Genomic DNA, 22,445 nt, shown 5'->3' on the forward strand with positions numbered 1-22,445 from the left:
GGGGAGTTCTCGAGATCTACCTGAGCTCAAACTCCCCTCTCGCCTTGCAAACAGGAGAGAGCCCCGGACTTGAGGATCTTATGAGCTCAGGGCTCTCTCCTGGGACAGCATGCCAAACAAGCTTTATAATCAATCATCAGCTAAGAGTGAACTCTTGAAATGGAACATAATATTTATAATGACATAAAATCTAAAATAATATTTAAAATTACCCGCCTTTCAATGTCTGCAAAAGACTTTTAAAATTCAGCGATTTTCCAGAAATTCCATCATCCCTGTGAGTGGTATAATTAAAAAAAAAAAAAAAAATAGATGTTTTAATTTAATTAAGTTATACATTTTTAAGTTTTAATTGTGTCTATCTTAAAGAACATAAATTGAAAACATGGATGTGTTGAGGTTGTCACCGACTCGGTCACAGTCATTCCCCTCGCTGGCCAGCAGAGGCCACCATCTCCGGACTTCTAAGCATTACATCATCCATTTACTCTGATCATGCACACCTGAACTGAATCCCGTTAATGACCCACGTACCCTTTATAAGCCAGCACCAAACGCTCATTCAGTGCGAAGTCTTGTTTAACCCCGGCCAGCATTTCTGAGCGTTATTCCTGCCTGATTCCTTGTGTATTACTCCAGCCTGTTTCTTGACTCTGCTTCGCCTTCTGCCTGCCCACGACCCACGCATTGTATACGGACTCTGATACTCGCTGCCTGCCCACGAACCACGCCTGTGATACGGACTCTGATGTTCGCTACCTGCCCACGACCCACGCCTGGTTCACGGACTCTGATACTTGCAGCCTGCCCTCGATCTATGCCTGGTAATACTCCCTGTCTATTCATCGCCAGTCTTTATTCATCATAGACTGTTGTTGTTGTGTGTTTGCACGTTAGTGCATATTGTGTGTGTGAATAAGAGCTTGAGCAATAAATACTGCATAATGGATCCCTCCGTGTCAGTCTCCTCGTTACAGAGGTGAAATTTTAAAGCTTTAGGTAAAATGTGTATTTGTCTTTAGTTATCAGAAAACCAATCAGAAATGTACATTTTATATAATATCTTTCCTGATTTCTATTTGTGTAATTAGATGTACTGGTATGTACTGTACTGTTTGTGCATGAAAACGTAGCCATTTCCGTGCTATTCTTTTGTAAAGCAAGCATTGCACATCTCATGCTCTGGTAAAACACTTTGCTTTTTTATGTCTCTTTAATAGACCTTTATTAATCTTCATTTATTCACCACCGCTTCATTTCTGGATACTTACCACACGCATGTGTATTCAAATGATTATAGACTGGTATCTGCTCCCTGAGGCCAGATGGTACAGTCTGCATTGAAAAAAAAAAAGAAAAAAAGTCTGCACTCTGGCTTTGATGTCTTACCCTACCAGTCCAATACGCCAGAGATTTCTCAGGAGGGCAGGAAACGTTGGACTCTACAAATGAGAGAATCACTAAAGCAAGAACGCAGGCATGGGCAGTCATTAAAGACTGCATAAGAGCTAACGTTTCCACCACATGTTTTGGATTGCACCCCTTGAATAAAAGGAAAATAATTACAATTTCAATCTTTAATCCATATGAAATGTATCTTATTGCTTAAAAGCTATAATGACAGATTTAAGGCCAGCCGAACCATTATAAAACCAGCACTCCAGACAAGATGCTCGGGATTAAAAGTACTTACGCCATGTCTAAAGTAAATGTAGCTTCTATTAGGCCACAATGTCAGGAACATGCGCAAGCATCCTTTTGATATGGTGGCGTCTGCAGTCGGTGTTTGAGGAGATTTATCATCAGATGAAAAGGTTACTGCATATATTTTTGTTCAAAACTGGGCTACTATGCCTCGATTCATTCAAACTGGCACGAAGATCTGTGCACTAAAATGACACTCACAACGAACAATAGGACAGATGATGTTCCACTTCTGTTAAGTCACTAACACTAGTCCCGGAGACCCTGAAAAGTCCACCAGACAATTTAGAGAGAAGGGAAAAACTTCAAAGGAGGCAATTAGTTGATGCACAATATGAGCAGACAGTAAAAACAGCTGCTGTGGATCTGCAGGGAAACATTAGTGCTTCTGAAAAGACGAATGCATGCGTAGTAGTTTGGGAAGAACATCTCAGTGTCATGCTTGAATTGATTGCTATGAATTCTACAAAAGGAAATGACAATTTCAGGGTGTATAACAGCACAATATGATGTCAGATGGATGTCAAGGTTCTTCTGACAGTTTGATACTATTAATGATGCTTTTATTTTTTCCTTCAAAGAAAGTGGTATTTCTATCAGCAGGATATCCCTAGTATCAACACGAGTGCCACGGAAACTCCATTGTTTGCTCGATGCTTGTGCAGAACTGGAGATTATATTGTTTTAACCTGCGTCATGTCCAGTATCTAATATGCTTTCTTGACCTATTGTCCTTGAACACTGGTTCTTAGCAGTTATGCTCTCTGCACTCACTAGTAATTATATAATGCTCTATTTGGTATTCATGAAGGGGTGGCTAGTATTCTTTTTTTAGCTCAGACATTTTTTGTATAAGCACTTCATGATAGGCATCACTCCTCCCAAAGGTTGCCTGTTCAGTTGTGAAGTGGTGTGGATTAGGAAGTACCCCTTGTTTCACCCTGGTCCACCCTCTGTGGACGATAACATGTTTATCTGTATGAAATAAAAGTCAGTAAGTATTAGCTACACAGAATATGTGTTAAAATAAACTCATCACAAATGTCACGTGTGTTTCTTCTGGCATTCTTTATGTTTGATAGTGATGGGAAGTTCGGGTCATTTTACTGACTCGGATCTTTGAGTCTCGTTCATCGAGATGAACGTATCATTTTTTGAGTCATTTCGTTCATTTGGTTCAATTTTCCAAAATATTATTAAAATGTTACGAATTGCTTCCAAACACATCTAAAACTAGTCTAAAAGGTTGATTGCACAACAAATAAGTCATAAATAGAATATAAGAAGGAGAAAATAATAATTCAATGTTTACCTGCTCTTTTGTCTATGAAGGTATTGTTGTCTCTTTGCTCACCTCTTCATGTCTTCAAATTTCAGGGGTTCATTCACGTTACACTGACAGTCACATATAATCTTCATCAATGCACAGTCTAAACTGATTGGAACCATGATCGTTTGTTCATCACATGAGAGAATGACTCAAACACGAGGACTCGAGAGATGAACGGTTCAGTTAATTTTCCGGCTCTAAACACGCATGATTGGCCCGTGAGGAACGTGTGACTCACACCCGATAGAGGACTCGAGAGATAAACGGTTAAATTCTTTTTCCAGCTCTAAACGCATATGATTGGCCCGTTATCAACGAGTGACTCAGATCCAATAGAGGACTCGAGAGATGAACGGATCAATTCTTTTTCCGGCTCTAAACGCGTATGATTGGCCCGTTATGAACGAGTGACTCAGACCCGATAGAGGACTCGAGAGGTGAGCGGATCAATTCTTTTTCCGGCTCTAAATGCATATGATTGGCTTCTGCCAATGTGATGAAGACTTGAAATTAATGATACCTGCACAAATGTGTGCACACGCAAATGAATGAATCACTCCCTAAGAGGACTCGTAGTTCCCGAGTCATATTGAAGATTCATTCAAAATAAATGAATTGTTCATGAACTACCCATCACTAATGTTTGACACAACAAAGGCAAGGCAAGTGTATGTATATAGCACATTTCATTCATAATGGTAATTCAAAGTGCTTTACACGAACAAGAATAAAAGAAACAAGAAAATAAAAATTAAAAAAATTATTAAAACAGATAAAAACAGATGTGTTAAAATATGAACAATACAACCCAGGCTCATTATACAAACATACCTCTATATATATTTCTGGAGACCGCCAAAAACACCCCAGGAACAATTTTTTTTTTTTTTGTCTTCAGTTTTTGTCTTCGCAAATCCACCAGAAGCTGATTTGTGCATTTTTGAGATCTCAAATTTCCCTTGCGAGTGCCATTCGCGCCTGCTGTTCTCACTTAAATCCACCAGAGGCCATTGTCGACAGACTGTTTGACTGACTGACTGACCGACCGATCGGCTGACCCACACTTCTCCTTCCCTAAACCCAACCAATAGTATTTTCAAATGCACCAATTGATACGCTCACCCGCTTCCCTAAACTCAACCGCCAATTTTAAAAAGCAATCCAGAAAAAGAAAAGCCCTCATCTGATTTTAACCATGTTTTCAGATTTTACTACATTCTCATGCTGTTATTTACTTGTTTGTTTGAATTTTTTTGGCTTCTGTTTTTGTTATACCTGCTTTCTAGAACCGTTCTTGAACCCCTTCATTGTGGTCAACCCCTCTCTATGTCTTAAGTGCGCCAATGTACATAACTAGCTAACCGGACAAAGTGGTAACAGCGAGAAAGCCGTCCACAAGGAGGTAATCGGTCAGCTTGTAAGCTCGAAAAGTAACGGCGTCATACCGCCCCACAGCGTTCAATTTAAAAAACGAAATGCAGCCATACGTACTGGCTACATATAGTAACTCGCATTCTCCAGAAATGAACATAGGGCTACGTTTTCAGAATGTTGGAACAAATTCCATTGTTATTATTAATTCATAAACAAGCATGTCAGTAACTGTCCCATGGAAATATTCCAGAATGACAATAGCCCCTTTCACACAGTCATACCGGTAAATATCCGGAAAATTTCTGGAACGACTTTACCTGTAAATTCAAAACAGCGCTGTTCACACAGGCGAGGACGTTATGGAATTTTTCCGGAAAAGAGCATTCACACATCCATTGCAAAATGCCGGTAAATTTTGACATCATTAACCAGAAATTACCTCTAAACGGCTGCTCCAACTCTTCGGATGGATCAGTATTGAGTACAACTCCAATTTAAACATAGAGAAACACTTTCGCTTGTCGAGATGTTTATGATATGTGTGTGTGCTGGCGCTATGGGCGCTCACGGGCACATGCAAAGCTTGAAGGTAAACAAACAACGGATTATCATAAACATTTTATCTATAATTATTTACACAGTTAGCATTAAGAAGGAACATAGACGTTATCTGACTAACATCTAGCAGCTAAATGTGTCTGGAAAATATTCAAAGGCTTTTATTCACATAAACCGCGCGCACGTGAATGCGTCTGACTGTTCTGATTGGCTAAAGTAGACGTCTCACGTCAGCACGTTCTAGACGTGTACACGCTCTTTCCGGCAATCTTCCTTCTGCATTCACACAGCGCAGCATTCCGGCAAATTACCGGTAATGTTACAACTTCTCTTTCCGGAAAATAGCCAGAACGAATTTACCGGTATTTTCAAAAAGGGCCTGTTCACACATACAACCTTTCCGGAAAATTGCTGGTAATTGGAATATGGTCATCATGGGATATGCAGACTGAGGTGATTGCTTTTGAGGAATGAAAAGATTCTATGGATGTTAAAATAATAAAGGTACTTCATGAACCATCAACGCCAATACAGATCTTTATTTTAAAGAGCATTTTAAACTGTCTGTTTGATATCTGCTTTACACTTTATTTTAGCAACAAATATCTAGACAAATTCTGTACTGAATCCTTTCTGAAAGGGATAGACATATTTAATGGACAAAGAGGTTGAGTTGTTGACACATAATTTTAAAAGTGAGTGAAAATTCAGAAAAGCAATGGTCCTTGAGTGTCACTGCCAAACAAAAACCGTAAGTAAGCATTATGTATCCAAATCAATGTGATGTGCCAAAAACTGCAAACTGACATTAAAATTTAATAAGGCTTTCAAAATGCGAGCAAAACAAAGCTGCATAACTTTGTCCACCAATTCCCTGAATGGTTCCCTTGAAAGTCTGAGATGCACAATATCAAAAAAGTCATTTTCTTTCTCAAATTTGAAGTGAACATTGTCAAGTATGCTTTTACCTATTGTTGAAATTGGTTGTCTGCTTTTGACCAATTTAACTGATAATTGATTATAAAGCTTGTTTGGCATGCTGTCCCAGTCGAGAGCCCTGAGCTCATAAGATCCTCGAGTCCGGGCCACCCTCCCGTTTGCAAGGCGAGAGGGTAGATCTCGAGAACTCCCCTGCTGTAGCAGCTAATGAACAGATAGTGATTGTTCATAAGAGATAACGACTCTGTCTATGGTGCCGATTTGGATTAGTCAATTAACTTAAGTTGCATGTTTTTGGGCGGTGGGAGGAAACCAGGGGAGACCCACGTGAGCACAGGGAGAACGTGTAAACACCGCACAGAAACGTCGGCTGGCCTGGTAAGGACTAGAACCAATAATGCTAACCACTGGGCCACCGTGCCAACCATCTAGAAAAGAAGAATGAGTAGGGTGGAAGAGGGGATTCTTTAAAACGAAGATGGCTGTTATATGGAACTTAGGGTGTTTATAGAGGCTTAGGAATCGTCTGATTGGTGAATAATAAATTGAATAATGCGGGAGCAGACACAAGCAATCCTCAGCACGTGATCCTTTCTAAATTAGTTTATAAATAAACTTCACAAATCGACAACACAGGAAGCAATTTGTGAAACATCCATACCACTTTATTCGTTAAGCAACAATGATGTTGATCACAACATTCTGCTGTATAAAAAGCCAAGTAAGGTTACCATATGCAAGCGAATTGCAAGCATTATTTGGGTGACCCATAGTAAACCGTACTGTACTGCACTGCACTGCACTGCACTGCACTGAATTAAACCAAACAGTCCTGCACAGTAGAAATGAGGCAATAGCAGAAATGCCTGCATATTCAATATGCAGGGTCATGCTGCCTCTTTCTCCTCCTCCAGGTTACTTTAAGGAGATCGATTCCATACATTCTCAGTTTATCTGGAATGGTAAACATCCCGGAAAAAAACATTGCAACGTTCTATACATTCAGGAGGATTGGCTGTATCAAATTTGACCACTTGTTGTTCCAACTTACTGTATAGCTCTTCATATCTGGGTTGATCCTCAATCTAAAGTTTCAAGGAGAGTAATAGAAGCTGACAAGGTTAAACCACATAGGCTCCAAGATATCTTATTTGCTGGCATAGGAAATAAAAATGATACATACAAATTTGACCTGATTGGTGCCAATTCAATTAGGATCTGGAAAAGAGTGGAACGTCTTATGGGAGAACCTTTCAAATTTTGTTAAAATACGCCCTTATGGCACAACTTTAAATTCTTATGTGGAAATCAGCCATTTGTCCAGCCTTCTTGGTCTACAGTGGGCATAAACACATGCGGTGACTTGCATGATAACCAGGGTCTCTGCTCATTTCAAGAATTAAGGACTAAGTTTTGTTTATCAGCATCATCATATTTTGTCTTCTTTCAGTTACGTTCTGCACTTAAAGCCTATGGTGTTCCTTGGGCATCTCCTATTTCCTCTCATCCTATGTGGGATTGGATCGCATTACCCTCTGGTCGACCATCTGTTTCTGTAATACACAGCAAACCTAATGATCACACTGCAAAGCCTCTTTCTATTAAACTGATCTAGAATCGTGAACTAACAGATTTGGACTTATCGATTGACTGGGACAGGGTGTAGTCTAACCTAGTCTTAACTTCTAAAAACTTAGCTCATCGTCTTATCCATTTAAAAGTTACGTACAGGTATAGATCATACATAACTCCTTATAAGAGGTTTAAAATGAAATTGCAGTCGAACTACAACTGTCATATCTGTAACAGTTTATCTTAAGGCAATTTTCTTCATATGTTTTGGGAATGTCCAATTGTTGTCGACCTGTCGTCTCATGTAAATTCTGATTTGTCCATTATACTACAAGTTGTTTATGTGTCTAATCCTGGTTCGTCTTCTCAATGATGATTCTGATTTCTTTATAAAGCTGCGGTCACACTAGAGTTTGATAATGCGAAATTCTGTCATGAGGTGCTGCGAAAAGGGGCGGGAATAAACAAGATTATTAGGCATTAAAAAAGCGACCGATTGCTCCATGTTTTAAATTTCTGTCCAGAGAGGTCATCTTTTAAGCTTGAACTTTGCACCACAAACTTAACGCATGACCCTGCGTTTCCGGTCTGACGCATTCGCGTGCGTATGAATGGAAATCTATGGGAGGAAAAGCCCAGTGAGGCCGCAGCTTAAGTATACTATAAGTTTAACATACAAATTTCGAGAGGAGCACGTGATATGATTGACCACGACCGGCTTTTCATCTGTAATCAGTAATAATCCAATCAGAGCGATCCAAGCTTACTATAAATGGATTGTTTTCTCCATACTGCTCTAACTTTGTTTTGGAAGAATCCCCCCTTCCACCCCATCTCCTCCTTTTCCTCCCTTTTCTAAGGGGAGCTCTTGAGACCTACCTGATCTTGGATCCCCTTATATGCTTATTGACTGGGCGGGAGCCTTGGGCTCAAGTATCTCCAAGCTCAGGGTTCTCTCACAGGACAGCATGCCAAACCTGCTATAAATGCTCAGCATATCTTGGGCCCCATTTACACTGTCAGGTCTTGATGCCCAATTGCAAATTGTTGCTTATATCTGATTTTTTTTTTGTCTGTCTGTTTACACCTTCTTTTAATTGTAACCTATATCCGATTCACATGTTTACACTTGCTATACAATTTACGACGTCGCTCATGCATAAAGGTGGGTTCTAGCATATGTGTCACACTGGCCACAATGGAAGAAATTGTCTTTCTTTTAGCTCTGCAGAATATGCGAAGTTCGCCCAACTTTTAAATGATTTTGAGGCGGAGGAGGAGGCAAAGGGCCATCATTGCAGCTTGCGCCTAGTTTATATATGATGTCCTCCACCATTCTGAGGAATTTATGGGTATGATCTCAGGTCTGGTGGCAGCAAATTCTTCCATCTACGTCATTAAACAGCAGGAGAAGCACCACATTGTCGCAAGTTTAATGACGTACAAACCGATTACCACAATAAATCTGATCTGCCTGTTTACATGATAGTCGCATTGTCACATATCCGATTTATATCTGATTTATTTTAACATATGAAGGAGGCCTGAAACCAATCTCTGAATTTCCGAATGCATGCGTTTTTTCTGTGTTTACATGGTCATTGAACAGATCCGATCTGTGTCACATAAGAGCAAAAAAACAGAGTTGGGTCACATTTAACTGGCAGTGTAAACAGGGCCTAAGTAGGAACTCTTGAAAGGAGATAATGTTGTTTGCTGGTTTTACAGCTGCAAAGAAGGCAGTCATACAAAATTGGTTTACTCCGCACATGTGTGCAAAAACATTTTGGATTCATAGCCTCCTTAAAATAGTGACTTGCGAAGGTACAATAGCACAAATTAATAAGGATAGACCTAGTACCATTGATACATGGCAATGTTTTTCTTCCAACATTTTAGACTATATAAAGCAGTGGTCACCAAACTTGTTCCTGGAGGGCCGGTGTCCTGCAGATTTTAGCTCCAACCTTAATCAAACACACCTGAACAAGCTAATCAAGGTCTTACTAGGTAAACTTGAAACATCCAGGCAGTTGTGTTGAGGCAAGTTGGAGCTAAACCCTGCAGGGACACCGGCCCTCCAGGACCGAGATTGGTGACCCCTGATATAAAGGAATGACCATGTAAAGGTGTTTTTTTTTTGTTTCCTTCTCTTCTTTCAGAATATTTTTTTTTTGATATGTCTTTTGTTTCCCCTCCCCTGTTTGTTTGTTTGTTTGTTTGAATGTCTTTTATTTTGTTAATCTAAAGATAATAAACGTTGTTCACAAAAAAAAAATAATGACAAAACAGAAAAAAAGGAATCGCATTTTTCAGCAAATGGGTTTAGTGTGGACTAGGCTTATGATCTGTCTTCTATATGTTAACAGAATGATGACAGCCCCACTGAAGACTGTTAGGGAAGATGGAACAGCACACAACACAGTGATTAAGAGCCTCAAGCTCTGCTTTGCTTGTTTGTTTTTACTTGTAAAGAGACATTTTTGTCAACTTGATGAAGTTGGTGTAACATTTCACTCATCTCTACAAGAGAGATACTTGCCGACTGTCAAGTCCAGGAAGATTAAGATGAAAAGAATGACTTTTGAACAAAATTGCCACCCACCGACTGCTGCAATGGTCATTAATGATAACTCCAGCACCTGTGTCAACAGCCTCTGTGCCTGGGCGTAATGAGCGTCTTTAGTTCAGGCGGTTCTGTCAAGTCAAGTGCAACATGACTGCAATTACCCACCATTGACGTTCATTTAACGGAACAGCCGACTCCCCTATTTATGTTTTTTCCTTAAAGAGAGGCCAGTTTAGTTTAACGAAACTGAACAAAAAATGATTTGGTCTCTTTCAGTTACACAATAGGATAGCATAAGTGCCAAAAAGACTGCTGAACCATCAGTCTCTGTATGACAGCCGAGCTCTGCACCAATAGATGCAGCAAAAATAATATTAACATGTGCATTAAGATTTTTTGAATGAAGGAAGTCTGAACTCAGCAGCCGAAGATTATGCTGAGCAATGCAATCTTTGTTGATTTTTGTTGTTATAGACCAGTTGGTTTATTTGATTTTGAAAAAAATTAATTGAACTTATTCAGCGGGGGCAACACAGTGGCGCAGTAGGTAGTGCTGTCACCTCACAGCAAGAAAGTTGCTGGTTCGAGCCTCAGCTAGGTCAGTTGGCGTTTCTGTGTGGAGTTTGCATGTTCTCCCTGCGTTCGCGAGGGTTTCCTTCGGGTGCTCCGGTTTCCCCCACAGTCCAAAGACATGCGGTACAGGTGAATTGGGTGAGCTAATTGTCCGTAGAGTGTGAATGAGTGTGTATAGGTTTCCCAGTGATGGGTTGCGACTGGAAGGGCATCGGCTGCGTGAAACATATGCTGGATAAGTTGGCGGTTAATTTTGCTGTGGCGACCCCAGATTAATAAAAGGGACCAAGCCAAAAAGAAAATTAATGAATGATTTTAGTGGAGCACATTTAAGACCAGTAAATGTCGTTAAAACATAAATACTGTAATGCAGCAGGTGGCAGTATACAAAATTAGGTGATCATCACTATAGCCTACGCATAGTACACACAAACCAGTCTTGCTCTCAAATGGTATATAACGACAAGAGCTGTGCAGGAGAATTACTTTATTCATTATTTTGGCTTGAAAACATTATGGAAGCGATGCAATGGCTCAGTGGTTAGCACTGTCTCCTCACAGCAAGAAGGTCACTGGTTTGAGTCCTGCCTGGGTCAGTTGGCATTTCTGTCTAGAGTTTGCATGTTCTCCCCGTGTTAGCGTGGGTTGCCTCTGGGTGCTCCAGTTTCCCCCACCAGTCCAAAGACATGCGGTACAGGTGAATTAAATAAACTAAATTGTAGTATATGTGTGTGAATGTAAGAGTGTATGGGTGTTTCCCAGTATTGGATTGCAGATGGAAGCGCATCCGCTTTGTAAAACACATGTTGAATAAGTTGGCGGTTTATTCCGCTGTGGCGACCCCAGATTAATAAAGGGACTAAGCCGAAAAGAAAATGAATGGTTGACTGAATGAGATTGTAATGTTTGTGTGTGAATGTGAGAATGTATGGGTGTTTCCCTGTATTGGATTGCAGCTGGAAGGGCATACACTACATAAAACATATGCTGGATAAATTAGCGATTCAGTTCGCTGTGGTGAGCCCTGATGAATAAAGGAAGCTGAAGGAAAATTAATTATTGAACACTATGGAATTATTATGAAATTTGCCTCATTCCATCCATTTCCATTTAATGCCTTTGCCCTTCCTACAGTATGCAACCTCCGAATCAGTCAAATCATGTAATGGTATGTGACTGTTGGACAAAATCCATATCCATAATGATAAAGAGATTCTGTTCCCAGAAGATTTTTTTTTAAAAACCACTGTCACCACTGGTTGCTTGATTGGGACTTGTGGAGATGTGCATAGATGGATTTGATCTTCAGTGTTTGGACTTTCAGCAGTGAAAATTAAACCACACTGAACTGATCTAAACTGAACTTCAACTCTGAAAACTGGACTTACACATTTTCAATTTACTAGAACTTCTATGTTAAGCTGCTTTGACACAATCTACATTGTAAAAGCGCTATAGAAATAAACATGAATTGAATTGAATAAACAGACAATAACACATACAAATATGTAAAATGGTACGTTTGATCGGTTGATGCGCAACTTCAAGGCCAGCCTGTCAGTTGTGTGCAAAGCACTTCATGTGTGGTTCTTATCCAATCCTATTCACCCTGATGCTCCATCAAAACACCTCAACTCACGAGACAACTTTTCACCTTGACGAGAAATCCTGTGATGATTTAATCTTGCGAGATCTTCAACCCGGGCTCATTGGAACCGCTCTTCCCCGGACTCGATCCCGGTCGCCCCCGTGGCTGGCTCCTCCTCCTCCGGGTCTCCGCCGATGTAACAATGCGAGCTAAGCGGACAAACTGGTTACAGCGGGAAAGCCCTCAACATGGAGGCGAGCCGTCAGCCGGTGAGCGCGAAGAGGAGGAGCGGAGCGGCATCACACGCGTTTGCTGGAAAAAAAATAAATGCGGCCGTATGTACCTCCGGCCACGTAAATTGCGGTCTCCAGAAACGTCCGCGGGGCTACGTTTCCAGAATGAGCTTGGGTTGGAGATTTTGTAGCTCAAGATCTCGTCACATCCCTAATAATGAGTAAATTTGTGTTCTAAGAAGAGGTCTATATTAGTTGCTTTTTAAAAAAGATGGAGGAGGGGTGAAACACTTACTTTTGAATACCTATTTTCTAAGAACAAAGTTACAAATATGGCCTTGTTTTAAACAGAAATTCTGCATATGGATATCTGGGGTACATGTCAACACACATTACTACTCTTGCACATTACTACTCTTACCTGTACTGACACTGATTAGAAAAAGCTGCTAAATAAAGTAGTTATTGTGGGCGAATAATCCCTTTAGATAGAATATATTTATAGGATTGCTTTTTTCTTGTCATTGGATTTTCCCCCTGTTTTTATGCTTAATGTATACCTTTATGTTCAGCATTAGCAGGTATATGCTGAATTGAACTTGTGAACTTATGTCGCACACAAACTGATTGTATCAATGTTTCGACACTTTCACCCCTGCCCCGATGGTGTACCTATGATACAGTCTTTGCCCTTCCTCTCCGTGTTGATTCGGGCCCCTCTCTCTTTCCTGTGCCCTCTGGGGTGCAATAAGTCACTGATTTTGGGGTAGATACTCTGTTTAGGCTCTGTTGTGTACTTGCTTGGTTCAATAGACTCTCCTTGTGGTTAAACTGAATTAAAGATGAGGTAACCAGAGCTGCACAGTAGCACTGATGTTGCTTAGCTTTGGGGAAATGAAGCCTTTGTGTTCCATTAACATCTCATTATGTCTTGCCCCTAAACCCCAAATGCATCCCACCCACTTTGCCAAACGGGCCCTGTTGTGAACCACAGAGAAAGCGATGGTGGAATGTGTAAATTCTTTGTTTATTGCCATCAAAACACTTAACCCTCTTTTTGACCCAGTCTGGGTACCACAGCCATCCCTGTGGACACACTGAGATTCAATGACCCTGCTACTGCTGCAAGTTCAAGTGGAGAGTCAGAGCAATTCAGGCTGCACAGCTCAGCCCAATAACGGTGGGAGATTTGCATAGTTTTTTCTTGATCATTTGGACAAAAGCATACAAATAATATTCTGTGCTAATAATATACGTGACAGCCGTTTGGTTTGCTTACAGCAGAGCGTTTAAGATATGCTCAGCTTCTCATATTGTAATTGTGTGATGTGAAAGACATCAGTCATCGGTTTGTCCACACCCTTAAATAAAAGAATGATAAAAGCCATCTGGGAAGGGGAAAGTCCCTGCATATCGCCTGGTTAAGCTTTCCCTGTGTTTTCTGTAGGAATGTTGTTTTCTTCTTTTAAATAGTTCAGATTAATAGATGTCTAAAATAATTAAAGGTGCTGTATGTAAGTTTTGACTCTTCCAAAACATAAAAATACCATAATATGTTTGCAGATGGGCGACACAGTGGCGCAGTGGGTAGCACTTTCGCCTCACAGTAAGAAGGTCGCTGGGTCGCTGGTTCTATCATCGGCTCAGTTGGCGTTTCTGTGTGGAGTTTGCATGTTCTCCCTGTGTTCGCGTGGGTTTCCTCCGGGTGCTCCGGTTTCCCCCACAGTCCAAAGACATGCGGTACAGGTGAATTGGGTAGGCTAAATTGTCTGTAGTGTATGAGTGTGTGTGTGTGTGTGTATGTGTGGATGTTTCCCAGAGATGGGTTGTGGCTGGAAGGGCATCCGCTGCGTAAAAAAACTTGCTGGATAAATTGGCGGTTCATTCCGCTGTGGCGACCCCAGATTAATAAAGGGACTAAGCCGACAAGAAAATGAATGAATGAATGTTTGCAGATGTTTCAAAAATATGCTAAATGAACATATTTGTTGATCTGAAAAACAATGCTAAAGTCAGAAATTCTGCTTTGAAAATGTTCATTACGTGTCGGAACGTCTGCTTTTATTTTGGTCATTTAACTCACTCATTGCCAGATTAGTCAATTACATTTCATCACATCGGATTGCCTAGGTGGAAAACAGCAAATTTCATTCATTCCATCAGAATGGCTCTCAAAAAAATGTGTCTGTGACAGAAATGCGACCTCTGGTGGACAGTAACAGCCTTCTAAATGAGGAACGCAGAGTCAGGGTTCCACAGGAGGTGGTTATATAAATGATATGTAAACATTACATGTGCAGTTTACATAGTAACCTTGTGTCCTAACAACACGCTGTGTGACGAGATTTGCAATGATAAGCAAGCACCAGATCCAACACTACAGAAATTTAAATACAGACTTTCAGAAGCACAGAATAGTGCACTCACTGCACTCCAACAAAATGGTGAGATTTATAATCAAATTATATATTACATATTAAACCTCTTTAACATCATTAAATGTACATGCCGAATCACTGATATTGGTTGATTGTTATTTTTAAGATCTAAGGTAAACTATCTGCTGCTGCTTTCAGTAGAATGGTAATAAATGTCATTGTTAGCGTTAGCATTTAACACTGAATACAGCACATAATCAGTACCTGAGGTGATCATTGTCAATTTTCTGTTGTTCAGCTGCAAGAAATAGAAGCTGTTTCTTTTTAATTTTAGGTGTTGGTTAGAACAAAAAGTCTTGTAAATATGGAAAATTAACTTTCTATCGGAAATATTCTTTCTATCGTGTGCCGTTGCTTTTATTTACACATGGTTTAAATCAGCCTTAAATTGACAGTCAGGCACACTGCTGATAGTTTTGTCAATCTGACAACCTTCGCTTGTGTGTGTTTTGAACCAGGTGTGCAATACCTAGTTTAAGCACTGGGTGTCAAACTTACATACTGCACCCTTAGGAATCATTCATTCATTCATTCATTCATTCATTCATTCATTCATTCATTTACTTACTCACTCATTTTCATCATCATCAGAAGCTCAAATTATTTAATACAATTTGCTAGCAAGTTTGAAGTTGCTTAAAAGGCTCAAAATTTTAGGGTTTAAGTTCAAATATTTTAAATGTAATAGAGTTTATGCAGAGCTAGTGTTTCTTCCCATACTGATAAACTCTGGTGATCGGTTAATGTGACTTTTTTCCATTTTATACGGTCCCTTTTACAGGATCGATGTTGTAATGTAAATAACTATAATCAGTTTAATAGACTTTGGCATTCATTTAGTTGCTCAAGTGTAAAACGAGATGAAAAACCGTTTACACACACGTGGCCGTCAGAATTAGCGGGCTAGCGCAGAAGCTCAATTGAATATACTGAGGTTAAATAAATGTTCATATTTTAAAGACATGGCGGGGGGATTTTAATTTAATGCTGTGCTTCTTGTACAATCTGAGACCTACTTTATATTGTATATTACTCAGTCAGTGGAGATCGCTGATTTTTAAAGAAAACAGACCTTAAAAATGCGGTTTGTAATGGCATACAGTTCCCCAGAAGTGCTTGACCCAGGTTACTGACAAATTAAAAGTCCTTCCGCATATACCCTATACATTAGGAAAAACAGAGAACAAACCCTACTGAGAAAGAAAAAAACCCTTTAAACCCAGCTTACTATTTTACTAGCTTACTATTAAATATTGTGTTTTGTGTTCCATATGGATATAATGGTTTACCATGCACCGATACGAAGCAAAATAAATACATAAACAAACAATAATGAAGACCAAAAAAGACAAGTATAGTTTCAGTTAAAACTACTTTCATTACAAACCTTTTAAATATTCTAGGATAGTATTTTATTGTTTTTCAGTCAGCAGGGAGAGATGATCCAAGACAGACAGATGCTGTAGATACAGTAATAAGTTTAACATACATTAGCACACTCATGCCATATTTTTCTATATGTTGCTAGCATGTTTATAATGTTTTAACAGGTTACACGTTGCTACTGTAGTCATAATACTGCACGTTTACAATATTTTAGCCAGTTGCTAGCATGGTTAGCACATTGTTCATTATTTAGCTAACATAATTCTAGTTTGTTTAACCTCTTAGCCAGCATCTTCATTTTGAGCATTATAAAGTCTAGTTGATGGATAGTAAAGCCTAACATGTCTTCATTCCAAATATACATGAACTGTGAATGTAGACCAAATAATTCAGCAATTGTTACTGTCTTAGTTTGGGAAGGTCATTTTTGAGAAAATGCCTCTGACGGTGAAGGAAAATAGGACACTGATATAGTCTCGGAAAATTTTACAGAAATCTTATTTTGCATGCTATCTTCATCAAATTTGAAATGCAAGCTCTTGAGACACTTGGCTTTCAAAGTATATATTTTTTTCTAGGTTATTACATTAATGTTTTCCTCTGCTTGTATATGGAAAAAGTCCTTACGCATATACCTTATACATTAGGAAAAACAGAGATTGAACCCTACTGAGAAAGAAAAACAATTACTATTAAAACCAGCTTTACTAACTTAATATTTAATATTGTGTTTTGGGGCATGTTCCATATGGATATAATGGTTTACCATGCACCGATACAAAGCAAAATAAAAATAAAAATAAATAAACAATAATAAAGACCAAAAAAGACAAGTATAGTTTCAGTTAAAACTATACTTTCATTACAAAGCTTTTAAATATTCTAGGATAGTTTTTTTTTTTTTTTACTCAGCAGGGACAGATAATCCAAGACAGACAGACACTGTAGATACAGTAATAAGATTAACATACATTAGCACACTCATGCCATATTTTTCTGTATATTGCTAGCATGTTTATAATGTTTTAACACGTTACAAGTTGCTACTGTAGTCATAATACTGCACGTTTACAATATTTTAGTTAGTTGGTAGCATGGTTAGCACATTGTTCATTATTTAGCTAACATAATTCTAGCTTGTTTAACCTCTTAGCCAGCATCTTCATTTTGAGCATTAAAAACTCTAGTTGATGGATAGTAAAGCCTAACATGTCTTCATTCCAAATATACATGAACTGTGAATGTAGACCAAATAATTCAGCAATTGTTACTGTCTTAGTTTGGGAAGGTCATTTTTGAGAAAATGCCTCTGACGGTGAAGAAAAATAGGACACTGATATAGTCTCGGAAAATTTTACAGAAATCTTATTTTGCATGCTATCTTCATCAAATTTGAAATGCAAGCTCTTGAGACAATTTATTGAACCATACAATTTTTCAGTCTCATTACTTCATAATGCTTAACTTTTTTATATTTTTTGGATGAAACTTTCTTTGCTCAATGTGTCGTCTTTCCAAATGATGCCTAATTTATGTTTATAGCTCACTGGGGTCAAGAACTGTTACCATTTAAATTTAGGTAGGTGTAAATCTCAAAAGTGAGTTCTGGCTAACAGGTTTTGACAACATTTTTTCACGGCATTAACCTCTAAAGAATGTTATCACTTTTACGTAATACTCTAAACAGTAGCTTTCAATTCAATTAATGGCAATGCATTTTGCTTATTAAAGAACAAATAATACAAAAATAATAGGGTCCCACTGCTGTATTTAGGAAATGACGATTATGTTGTTTTGATATCTAGATACTATATATTTTTAGAGCTTGAAGAATTAGTAAATGACAATGATGCATCATATCGGTTTAACCTTGAATAAAACAATGGTCACATTTGTGAGTCTTATAGGTTATCAAATAGGATGCTAAGGAGGTAAACATGCCGTAATCATTAGATAACTCAAATAAGCCTTTGTTTCCCACATTCTAGCTTGTTAACTATGAACTAGGTGTATCTGCAGGACACTCATTCTTTATGACACCAGAAGGGACTGTGGTAAAGTTCAATTGTCAGTCTGTGACTTTAAAATATAGTAAGATGGGTTGGCAGGAGGGTGTTTTGAGTAATTACTGGAGCAGACTTTACAGCAACATCAGGAACTTTATACCGAGAAACACCTTAAGAGCAGTAAAGCTCATAGCACCTGGCCTTTAATAGGGAAGCGCTGTTTGAGCTATGAACTACCCAGCAGGTTGGATTTCTCTGGGCTACAAATTTATGACATTGCCCTTATTTTGCCTCAACGCTAAATATAAACATTGACAGCTGAGGCGGGATAGAGAGAGCGCTTTAAAGAGTTTGTATGGAATTTGATTTATGCTACATGAAGTCTAACAAAGCCTTTAATTGGGTGTTCTGAGGGCAAATGAAATTTATAGAGCAGCTGTTTGTTACACAACAGCATAGTGGCTTATTTTCTGTAAGTCATGATAAAGGGGGGATGGAAACAACCAATTTACGATGTATACCTCTGCTTTGTTCCAGAAAAATACGACATGCATGTGTCTAAATTTATTATGCACTGTAAAACCCAGTAAGTTAAGGTAACTCAAACCATTTGAGGAAACCGATTGCAACAAACCATTTAAGTTCAAAAATTAATCCTAATGAGTACTGTGAACTTAATCCATTTGAGAAAACAAAGCAACTTGAGAACAGTTAAACCCAATAAATGAAGATAAATCAAATCAACTGAGTACTGTAAAACCCAATAAGTTAAAGCAACTCAAACCATTTGAGAAAACCGTTTGCTACAAAGCCTTTGAGTTAAAACAAACTGATCTGAGTACTGTGAACTTACTTGAAGTAATAAGGTATTTAATTAACTCATTACCTTAAACACTGAGTTCAAAACTCTTTTCAAATAAGTAGAATTAACCTTCAGTACATTTTGAGTTAACTACACTCATTTCATTTGATAAAAGGCTGTTGGGTTTTACAGTGTACAGTATATGTGGTATATATACAACTTTCCACAAACTATTTTCCAACACTGGGTTCCACACAGTCTGAGTTGGGACAGCATCAAAGAGTTATGTGAACTTATTTTTTTTTACAATACAAAATATTTAGTTTTTTAGCATAACGTTGTCACTATAAAATTTTGTTTTAGCGCTTTTTAAATAAGTAGTTTGAACAGCAAATGTCATTTTTTGAGTGATCGTTATACTTAGTAGTTCATTTTTCAATTGAATTGTGAAGTACAGTAGTCAACACCTACACTGAAAAAAAAAACTAATTAAAATGAGCTGAATCAACACAATTCTTCAGTTTATTTGGGGGGTAACTTAATTGTTTTATATTTTATGTCAACTTAAATCATTAAAATTTTAAATTTTAAATCATAAAAAAAGTATGAACGGTTGATAAATCAATGTAAAGAATTTTATTTAATTTATTATGCTCCGTTTACACTGTCAAGTCTGGATGCCCAATTCTGATTTGTGGTCTATATATGTTTTTTTTTTTTTTGTATTTTTTATTTTTTGGCCTGTCCGTTTACACGTTCTTTTAATTGTGACCGATCTTTTATTTATGTGTTATCTCTTGCTAGAGAACTTACAATATCGGGCATGCATAAAGGTGGGTTCTAGCATCTACGCCACACTAGCCACAGTGGAAGAAATTGTCTTGCTTTTAGTTCTGCGAAATTCGCCCAACTTAAAATAATTTTGAGCCAGAGGAGGAGGGAAACAGCCATCAAGGCAGCTTTCTCCTATGGTTTATAAATTTTGCAGTAACCAAGGCAACATCATTATTTCTGCAGTTCTATAGGTGCCAACCTGCTGAATTAGCTAGATTTAATCGATTTTTATTCAGTATATAAATAATGTTTGAGTTTTGGATTAGTTTCTGACTTTAATATTTAGTAAGTATTATGTAATTTAAAATCTCACTAGTGTTTCATGGTCTTAAAATGTTGGAAAGAGTCTTAAAAAGTTCTTAAAAGGTATTGAATCTCACTCTGATTCCTGTATATACTCTGATTTAATCGTGTTGGGACAACATAAAGGAATTGTATAAAACCCTGCATTTTTACAGTGAAGTTGTGGGTAAACACAGAAGTATCACATAAAAGTTTTTTTTTTTTTTGTATGGATCTACGGGCACATTTAAAAACTCTGTCTGAAAAAAGGCAATTTTATTGGGAATTGTACTGTTTTAATGGGAACTATAATGATCTTTTTACTGTTAGTCTAATGTATTGACTACAATTGGTGGCAAGTTAAAACTACTAAATCCTAATGGAGTACATCACCAAACAAACTATTTAAATGTGGTGATGGTTAATAATATTTTCTTAGCATTTGTAGAGAAAACCGTTAACTTTGGTTTGCTTCAGTGGTGCGGTAGAATACTATAGGACATTTCTAACAATTTTCAAGCATGTCTTAGCAAGTTAACACCATATTAACCATATCTCTAGCATGCTTTAACTTAGCAAGGTGCTAACATGTCCTTTAACAAGTTGCTTATATATTTGTCTTAGTACAGTTACATTTTAAAGTGTTGCTAAAGCATCTTCAAGCACATTTAACTTGTAATTTAGCATTATTATTTTTGACATGTAGTTAACGTTTTCAGCTACTATTCTAATATAGCATGGTGCTAGCATGTTTTAGCTTTTTAAGATAGATAGACAGACAGACAGACAGACAGACAGACAGACAGACAGAGATAGATAGATAGATAGATAGATAGATAGATAGATAGATAGATAGATAGATAGATAGATAGATAGATAGATAGATAGATAGATAGATAGATAGATAGATAGATAGATAGATAGATAGATAGACAGATAGACAGATAGATAGATGTAAATTAGCTAAACTAGAATGTATGCTTGCAGTAAATGATTGTACATAACAGTAAGGGAAATCCGAAAACAAATAGCTACAACAACTCAAAGAGCTGCAGAGGATGAAAGTGGTCAGTGTGAGCAGCTTTATGTCGGTATTTCACTGATCCCTGCCAATCTAATTTGTTTCTCGGGGCGTCTGATTAGCTCTTGAATTGGTGTGATTACGAGGAAAGCTCTCATGTTTTCTCAGCTGACAGTCAGTTGTATCTAGCTGCAGGCTAGCAATTAGCCATCCTCTGCCCTCTAATAGTAAAAACATGGCTCTGCATTCGAGGATTGCATTTAGCAGGAATTATCTCTCTGTAAAAGGGCATGTTTACTTTGCATCACGCCTTACAATAAAAAGTGCACCAGATTAAAATATAAAATGTAGCATTTTTGGTTAATTTAACCTAATTATCCTAGATAAGCTTTTTAATGTCACTTTAAGCTGAATACTAGCATCCTAAATAATATTAATAAAAAGTTATGTATTGTCCTCATGGCAATGATAAAAGAAATCAGTTATTAGAAATGAGTTATTAAAACTATTATGCTGACAGTCAGTTGTATCTAGCTGCAGGCTAGCAATTAGCCATCCTTTGCCCTCTAATAATAACAACATGGCTCTGCATTCGAGGATTACATTTAGCAGGAAGTATCTCTGTAAAAGGGCATGTTTACTTTGGGTCACAAAATAGCCCTACAATATAAAGTGCACCATTAAAATATAGCGTTTTTGGTTAGCATGCATGTCTTTATTGGTGGATAATTAATTAACACTAATTCAGTCACTTTCATTATGAATCTTTAGCATTACTTACTATGTATTATGTTTATCTCACACTCAGTCCTCCTTCTACCTCAAAGTGATGAGTTAAAGCTTAGAATGGGCCATGATCTCTAAACCAGCTGGAAACATATGTGTCTTTGCTGCTACAAAAGGTGGGTGAAAGTGACTGGGACGTTTGTTTATTTTAATTGCAATAAAATTCCCCTTTCTTCTCTGAAACACAAACATTGTTCAGTGCCTGTTATAGGATGAGGTTGGCTTGGTATTTGGTTTCTGGAACATTTATTTTATGTCGCCAAAACCAGCATAATCTAAGTGTGCACTTTTAATTCTCATGTTTCAGTATACTGATGTGGATATTTAAATCTCCTATATATGTCCTCATTTGACCACAGGGTGACCTCACATTAACTAAAGCAATTTGTATGTCTTTGCATAAAGAAATATAATCTTCTGTGCAAGCGTTTGGTGCTTTTAAATATTAAT

This window comes from Danio rerio, chromosome 13, assembly GCF_049306965.1.
Source record: "Danio rerio strain Tuebingen ecotype United States chromosome 13, GRCz12tu, whole genome shotgun sequence".
In the NCBI taxonomy this organism is placed as follows: domain Eukaryota; kingdom Metazoa; phylum Chordata; class Actinopteri; order Cypriniformes; family Danionidae; genus Danio; species Danio rerio.